This window comes from Agrilus planipennis, unplaced genomic scaffold, assembly GCF_000699045.2.
Source record: "Agrilus planipennis isolate EAB-ADULT unplaced genomic scaffold, Apla_2.0 scaffold30, whole genome shotgun sequence".
Lineage (NCBI taxonomy): Eukaryota > Metazoa > Arthropoda > Insecta > Coleoptera > Buprestidae > Agrilus > Agrilus planipennis.
Genome location: NW_020438923.1, coordinates 578,522 through 587,868, shown reverse-complemented (window position 1 = coordinate 587,868; position 9,347 = coordinate 578,522). Strand labels below are relative to the sequence as shown.

Below are 9,347 nucleotides of genomic sequence, written 5' to 3'. Positions count from 1 at the left end.
TTTCCAATTCTCGAACTAATTACAACAATAGATTCGTCAGCGAGACATCTGGAAAATATAAAAAGAATAAATTAATTCAAAAATTTAATATCATACACTATCTATTAACAAAAAACTTTTGCTAGTTGGTATACATAATCGTTTATTTGTAGGTTATTTTTGTTAAAAATTGTTTGAAAAATTAAATTTAAAGGAATTGTTTGTAAATAAATATGCAACACATCCTACACTTCAGCATAAGAAATTGCTGATACTAACTACGTGATACTGCTTTCCCCTGTACTGACAGGACTCATAATTTCTTTTATATATATAATATTCTTAATCTTAATTCTACTATTATGGATTCCGACCGTGAAAGTCTAAATGTTCTTGCATGGATCAAATATTAACTGTTACAAACTGAAATAATGGAAATTCATCGTGTGTAAAAGTTTAGATTAAAAACCTCATTTTATTTCAAATGTTCATCAAAGTAAATGTACTTAATAAACTTACAATAATAAATTGTGAAATAGTTAAGATTTTTTTATTATTATTAGGTGGGGCGATACTAATAGTGCCTCATATATAATAAAAGAAAAAACAATTACAGTATTTCACTTCTGCTTTTAAATGTCAATATACTTATTTTTAGAATGGTAAGTATTGAGAAGTATGAGGCTTAATATGCTGTTACTAGCCTAATTTTAAATTTTTACGTCAAACGGTTTCTGAGAAAAACAACTGCAACAAATTTGATATGTGAATAGTCTTAAAAGGGCTTTATAGCTCGCAACCCTAAACTACTTATTCATACAATACAAATCCAATACCTAATGAAACTCAATGTATCGATCATGTTTATTCGTTGAAGAGATCCTCTATTATCTACACTCTATACATACGTATTAAGGTACCTAGCCTGATTTTGGCTATTTTTGTATTTCATCGATCTCACTACAAAAATATATTACCTAAAAATTAATGACGACTTACCCTTTTACCAATTAACTCGGTCAGCCGCTGATCGATAGCAAAATAGCCTTGACTTTCTTTATATTGGTTACTCAAAAAAATGCTCCAATTCAGAAATGTATGTCACATGTTATATGCTAATGATGTAATTAATTAAAATGCAATACGCAATGATCCATGTATAGTTAAGAATTTCTGTAGGAATCAGAAAGAAAGTGCTATTACGCCACGCTGACCCAAAAATTCGAAGCTACTCGTAAATAGAAAGTATGCGAGTTCTTTATATCTTTATAAAAAAAAATGTAAATCTGACCCTAAACAGAAATTTTCTGCAAAAAATAGGGGTGGCAATGCCCTATTAACCATCTTAGGAGTTGAATTTCAAAATATGCTTCCTTACTTCTTCTACTTAGATCGTAATAGAAGACTGCAAAATTTCAGCTAAATCCAAAGGGCCAGGACCTTTGTTTTTATACATGTTATATATGACAAGTTCTTCCCTTTTCAAATTCACTTTGGTGAACAATTTGTTTAATCACTTTCTTCGTGTTAAAAATTGTTTGAAAAATTAAATTTAAAGAATTAGAGGGCCATTACGCAGACCATGAGTATGGAGATACATTAAAGACAGTATAACTGTACGGATAGATATGTATAGAGGGGCAAAAAATTAGTACGCTTAGATGTGCAGATGATATAGCAGTATTAGCATCTAGCAAAGAGGAGTTAGAGATAACTTCAAATGAAATGGAAGCGGTATTGACAAAACAGTATTGAATGAAAATAAATAAAGTAAAACAAAAATACTATAGGGTTGTTCGTTTTTTTCCCGACAGAGGATTTAATTGTATTCTTTTGCACCCAACTTCACATTTAAGCCGTATAATTTTTATATGCTTTGAGAGCTCATATAGCAAGTCTTGTGTGTGAAAAATTCCAATTAATTCTACGCAGTACTTTTTGGTTGGTGCCCTTTTAAATATGGAGAGCGATAAGCAGCATTTTCGACATATCTTAGGTACTGTTTTACTACAGAAAGGGTAAAAATGCTGTTCAAGCCAGAAAGAAATTGACTGATGTGTATGGAGAAGGTGTGCTGACAGTATGCCAGTGCCAGAACTGGTTCGCTAAATTTCGATCCGGCAATTTTGATGTCGAAGATGCACCACGTTCGGGAAGGCCGGTTGAAGCTGATAAAGACGCCATAAAGGCATTAGTTGATGTGAACCGGCGAATAACAACACGTGAGATCGGATTGAGGTTAAATTTATTAAATTCAACAGTTTATGACCACTTAAAAGGACTGGAATTATCCTCGAAGCTCGATGTATGGGTTCCCTATGTTCTCACAGAGAGAAATCTGTGTCGCCGCATTGACGTCTACGATTCGCTTCTCAAACGTCACGAAAATGATCCGTTTTTGAAGCGCATCATCACTGGAGACGAAAAATGGGTTGTATACAACAACGTCAAACGCAAGAGGTCATGGAGCAAAAAAGATGAACCGGCTCAAACCATTTCCAAAGCCGATATTCACCAAAAAAAGGTGATGCTGTTTGGTGGGATTTTAAAGGAATCGTTTTTTTTGAGCTTTTACCGGATAACACAACGATTAATTCGGAAGTCTACTGTCATCAGCTGGACAAACTGAATGATGCACTTCAACAGAAAAGGTCAGAACTAATCAACAGGAAAGGTGTAGTGTTTCACCAAGACAACGCGAGACCTCACACAAGTTTGGTCACTCGTCAAAAGCTTTTACAGCTTGAATGGGATACAATGCTACACCCACCATATTCTCCAGACCTGGCACCATCGGATTATTATTTGTTCCGGTCACTCCAAAATTTTTTAGACGGTAAAACCTTCACCTCAAATGAGGAGGTCAAAAACCTCCTCGATCAGTTTTTTGCCAGCAAAGACCAAAAATTTTATGAGCGTGGAATTATGCTACTACCAGAAAGATGGCGAAAGGTGTTGGACCAGAACGGTCAATATATAATTTAATAAAGTATTTGTTTATTATACGAAAACTGTCTTTCATTTCCACAAAAAAAAACGAAATGACTTTCCGAACAACCCTATAGTACGCAAGGCTAGAAAAAGTAGGAAAAGAGCGAATATAAAGATTGGAGACGAAAGATTAGAAGAAGTGGGGCTGATTTAAGGTATCTAGGAAGTCAGATAAGTCAGGACGGGAGGAGTAGTAGCGATATAAAGCAGCGGATAGCCCAGGGTCGAGTTGCCTTCCATAAAAAGAAAACACTCGCGAATAACTAATTTAGAAACTCAAAAGATTGGAGAACGACACTGTACGGGTGCGAAACGGACGGTGGACGTGGCGGGCGGAAAAGAAAAGGTAAGAAGCATTTGAAATGTGGTGTTACAGGCGCATGATGAGGATACCGTGAATAGAGAAGGTTAGAAATGAAGAGGTATTAGAATATCGTAAAACACCTTCTCATGCATGAAGGTCTAGTCAGAGACATATGAGAGACACAAACAGGAACTGAGAATAGTAGAGGTAGATCTAGATTAGATTACTGTCCGCAAATAGTTAAGGATGTGGGATGTTCTAGTTTTAGGCAAATGCGAAGATTAGCTCAGGATAGGAAAGAGTGGAGATGAGTGTCCAACCAGTCCTAGGACTGACTACCTTATAATGATGATATTATGGAAAATGTTTAGTGTTTGCCATTAAACATGAGTTTTCCATCATGTAAACTTAAAATTAGATTCAGAAAATACTACAAATGGCACAGTGAATGCCATCTGTAAAACGATGCTACATTTTAGGATTACGTATGCTCCAACAAGGTCCACTTGTGTGGATATCTACTTGCTGAAAACGAATCCCGACGTAGCCAACCTCAACGTGATAGACACGTTAGCTTAATCGAATAAAATAATTCGAATTATTTTATTAAAATTAGATTCATTAAATTATGCAATAATTTGTAATTTAGGATGTTATAAAAAGAAAACTCATAATCATGATTATTCACATGGTGGTCTATCAACATACTTGAATAAATTGATAAGTTTACTTATTGTTAATAACACATACAACATAATATGTCTGAGTATGCTACTATTTGAATTCGATGTTTTTTCTTGCACACAATAATAAACTATTTATACTTAAGTATTAATACTGTTAATTAAAAGAAATGGGATTAAATTTATTTATTATTACCAAAATATTCACTTTCTCCCTCCCTATGGTCTTCACTTTCACCTCCAATGAACAGACTTATAAAATTAACCACCTAACTACTAATAATTAGAAAATTAGACTTATTAATGGATTTCAAATAAATGAACATGTACTTGAATATTTATCGCCAACGAATCTTATCTCTAACGATTTTATGATTAATAATTCCTTTGTGTACTGAAATCAGTGCCATCAGTTCTAATTTTAAAATCATATGAATATTGTGCAATCCTGCAAACAACTTTGGATAACATCTACGGGAAATAAACAAACATGAAAGACTGCAGGGCGATTGTTCTGATTTAGCGCATACTTTCTGCTTTAATTATAATCGATATCATTTGGAAGACCCCCAAATTTTAGTTTGAAAAAAACCCGCTTCAAATTTAAATGAAATTTTTACTCTACTAACCTAGAACAAACAAAATAGCTGAAAACCCCAACGCCAAATCACGACACTGTAGTTGTCCGAATCACTTTCCGGTACTTGGAGCGAACTCAGTCCCTGAAGAAGGTAACCTTGTTACCGAAAAGTGCTTCGGACAACTACAGTGTCGTGTTTTGGCGTTGCGGTCTTCATATTTCTACTGACCTAACCTAACCTAAAGCTTTGATCTATAGTACTCCACACAAAAGCCAATCAGGAAGTCCTGTCTAACCATAACTTTACCCAAGTTTATAGGGCATTGCACTTCACAGAAGTCAATTAGGGAATTCTTATTTAATTTACTGTTTTAGAAATAAATATGTACAGTAAAAGTCCCCTATTCACGGTTTCCTTATTCGCGTTTTCATTATTCGCGGGCGATAAAATTGCAACCCACTTCCTGTATTCGCGGCTAAAAATTTCATTATTTGCGGATGCAGTAGGTAAGCAAAAAAGGATTCGGTGTCATTTATTAAGGGAATTAACCGCAATAGACCGCTCGTGCCCAGTGTGAATTTTTCCGAAAACATGGGTTTCTATTTTAAACATTGTAATTTAACGCTGCAAGATAAATATCTAATTTTTTGTATGGTAACAGACAAAGGTTCACACTAACTCGGTACGTTTTTGGTTTCCAATAATATGGACATTAAAAGCTTTTACAAGTGCTTAAAATTGATGCTTCTTGTAGGACACGTATTTTCAATAGAAATTAAACAATTAAGAAATGCCTTTCGACAGGCTTTAGAACAAAGCTTTATCTATATTACTACAAAATTTCAAAACTCTGTTCCAAAGATTAAACGCATGATATCTAGAACCGATAACATGTTTTTACTCTATGGCGCGTGTACTACTGAATCCTCTTAATGTTTTGAGTATGTATAGTTGGTATGTGTCGAAGCGGCTTTTATAAAAAATCTAACCAAATAGAAAAGGATTCAGTGTTATTTTTCAACGTATCAGCATTTTTTGAGTACTACTGGCTCGTGCCGAGGCGATTTTTATAAAAGATGTAACCGAGTGGACTAATTTCAAAATTCAAAACAAGAAAAAATCACTAAATTTTCTCTCTTGTCTAAAGCTGATTATAACTATTAATTTTAATTGCGAATTTATCAAAACATTGATTTTATTTTGATACATATTGGTTTTATTTTNTTTGAGAGCTCATATAGCAAGGCTTGTATGTGAAAAATTCCAATTAATTGTACGCAGTAGTTTTTGGTTGAAATTGACTGATGTGTATGGAGAAGGTGTGTTGACAGTACGCCAGTGCTTTTTGTGATGTGGATGTTTTTCAATTATGACTACGCGCTCTCAGTAGTTTTCTCGCTCAATGAGCGTTTTCGTGACGTGGATGTTTGTAAATGATCACAACGCGTTCTGAGCTGTTTTCTCGCCCATTGAGCATTCTCGTGAAGTGACTGTTTTTCAGTAAAAAAAACAATAAAATTTATTTACTCACATTAATGTATAACTAATGATTTAACAAATTAACAATTTCAAGGTGACTACCTCATTATTTAATTTAATTTGGAAAAAAGTTAATTTTAACGTTTAACAATTTGAAATTTCATACTTAATGCTACTGTCTGTAAAATCTATCAAAGGGAATAATTGTTATACCTCCAATTGCGAAATATTTTATGTAACGTTTTTAGTCTTAATCATGTACAAAAAATTAATAGTCATCATTACACCTAATTATATACGAAAGCATTTTCAATTAAGTAAGTTTGGCAACGCAGAAAGCCGGTACACCTATAACGGAATAAAATCGGTTTCTTCAGGTCATCTAGTTAGCTTCCCCGAAAAAGAATCAATAAGTATTATGTCACATAAGTTATTTATAAAAAGCCAAGAGTTGCATACGTAAGTAAGTTGTGTAACGCAAAATTATTGTTAATGTTCGCATCAAAGGCCAAGGTGATTTTGAAAATATTTAACGTATAGGAGATTTTATCGACATACAACAGTCAAATGGGTAACCTCTGAACCCACCAACCGGCACAAACACATATTTCAACACATCGTGTCACGTTTGCTCTTTCTAAAATTCGCACAATCAATTCTACTTTGCCATATTTGACTAAAGGTGTTCGATATTCAACCAGTATTTCAAAATTGAAATACTTTACACCTGAAATAGATATTGGTGTTTACAGAGATGTGATTTATTTGAAATACTTGCATTTAAAATACAAATACAAAATAAAAAATGCCTATTCTTATCTTGCATTTAAATGCTTTTTTGAGAAAAGCATTTTATATTTCATTTAAAATACTTTACCAAACGTATCTTCTATTTGTAAATGCAAAATACATTTTTGCCGTTAAAAGTTTTACTAGTATCACTGATCAAACATAATATAAAATGATGAATGAAAGTGGCCCACATTGACCACTGAAGTTATTAGAAGCCTAAAAATTTAACTGAAGAGTTCAAAAAATTCTAAACTCCTTGGAAATGGATAATCTAAAATATTGGATCGATATTGTTTTGCGAGATCAATGTCATGATCCTTGGAAATTTGAAGTTCCAAATTGATATCAACACCTGCCAAATCACCACTTATCCTACCTTTAGCAAGGAACTACGAAATTATATCAATTACGACAAAATAACCCTCAAAACAATCGAATTGATATACGCCAGCTAAAGAATGTAAAACAGAAAACCACAAGATATTGTGGTGTGTGCTTATAAATGCGTATAATATAAAATTCTTAGAAAACGATTCGAAAATCTTCACTTATTAGATGAACCCAAAGTTAAAGAAACTATGGATTCTATTTCTTTCTCTTATTACAATATGTAAAAGGTCAGAAACAAAATGAGGTTGTAAATATTTTGATATAAAATGATTGATGTTGATTTTACATGTGGAACAATAAATAGGTACTACAAAAAAGTATTTATTGAAAAAAGTATTTTGAAAATGTGTATTTTGCATTTAGCATTTAAAATACCATTTTACACATCATTTCATTTTATCAAATGCTTCAAATGCATTAAAATCTTAAAATGCATTAAAATCTAATGAAGATCTGTTCTTAGAGATATATGAGGTTTATACAGTAATTAATGGGGGGATAACCCTGAGTAATGCTTCGAAGGAATTTTTTTTAATTCCGTGGCTATTTTTAGCGCCAGGGGGCATCCAAGTTGACCATCGGTGATTGGCTTTTAATCACAACAGTTTATTAAAGTAGTATTGGAAAAATTCTTGCATATTCTTTTTAAGCATGTTACGATCCATAAGGAATCGACTTCTAAATTAGTTACAATAGCCTGAAGAAAAAATAACCATAACCATATAATCGAAAAACATATCATTCAACTCATTGCATCATTATGTACAAACCATTTTTTAAAAAAGAAGAAACAGTAAGTAATGACACTCCTCAAGTAACAATAAAATTAAAAAATATTTACAGGAAACTTTTGGAAATTTTGGTAGGGTACATTCAAAAACCCAAAAAGATGCCTAATTTTGAATTCTATAGGCCGTCATTTAGAATATTCAGGAACAAGAAACTTAAAGATGTATACATATTTTTTAGGTTTTTCATATTTTCAAATACGTACACATTTTCTAAAAATTTACTCCATGTCTGATCGAGAAGTTACTAACAATTGATGCCGAAGTCTAGAATTATGAAAAAAAAAATAGATTCCTATAAATAGTGTCAATTTTTAAAACAACTAAGTCAATAAGTTGTTTGATTCATGATCGAAAAAGAGTCAAAAACACCATCTCCATTTCCGAACAAAAAAATCGTTCAAAGGAAAAATATAAAAAAGCTGTTAATTTTCGCCCCTACTTGTTTAAAAAGTTAAACGTGAACATCAAAAGATGATGAAGTCCTTTGAGGGAAAAGTATGTATAATTTACATGATTAATAAACATGGGATTTTTCCTACTTTCCAAATCAACTTCACATTACTTGATGATAATGATGTTAAGTCACTAATAAACAGTCAAGGAAAATCCTACAACTTTTGGGTGATTATAAATGAAGCACAAAAATATACCAACTAACTTAAATTTAACGTTACTAAAATTATGTTTAGATACATCCTCTTAATACAAATGCAGCCTTTAATTTTCGAGTTATCAGCGCGTTTCGCAACTTTTGGCATGCACCTTTGCTACCACACAGTGATCAAGAAAATTGACATTCTTCTTTACAATTTTTGAAAACAAAATTATTAATAACATTCTACTGTAAACGAGAAAACTGCTACACTAGAACTTAAATGTTTTTTTTTCTGAAAAATTCTGTTGTTACGATTTTGATCATAATTTCAAGTTTTTACGCGATAGTACTTGCAACTAGTGGTAGATGACAACATAATAATGAATAATAATAGGTAATAGAAATTTAATAAAAAATAATTTAATAATAAACTAAATTAATTTCAACTGTATTTCAGACAATAAGAAAAAGATTATCTACATGAAGACTACAAATTTCTTTGGATTAAGTGCGTGTTTTTTGCTAAAAAGGGATAAATAAGTTTCAGTTCCTACTGCAATACCTAATGTACGAGGGTGGATTGATAAGTTTCCGGCCTGACCAAGAAAAACAAGGTTTTTAAAAATTTTTTTTTTTTATTTCTCAACATAATCTCCTCCAAGGCTGATACATTTCTCATAGCGGTGTTCCAGTCTATTAATGCCATCTCTATAGACTGATTCGTCAAGCTCCTCAAAATAACCATTTACAGCTTCGATTACT

General features: G+C 32.4%; 1 protein-coding gene across 6 annotated transcripts in view; it reads right to left on the bottom strand.

The window, feature by feature from the left end:
* LOC108732322 (ATP-citrate synthase) overlaps positions 1-9,347 on the bottom strand; it is a 41,682-nt gene that overhangs the window by 21,848 nt on the left and 10,487 nt on the right. The window contains exon 1 of one of the 6 annotated variants that reach the window (XM_018463051.2): positions 4,154-4,253. The exons of the other annotated variants lie outside the window; for them this stretch is intronic. The gene's annotated coding sequence lies outside the window, so the exon portion shown is untranslated. Of the gene's footprint in view, positions 1-4,153; positions 4,254-9,347 lie in introns of those variants that run through there. 6 annotated transcript variants of the gene reach the window in all.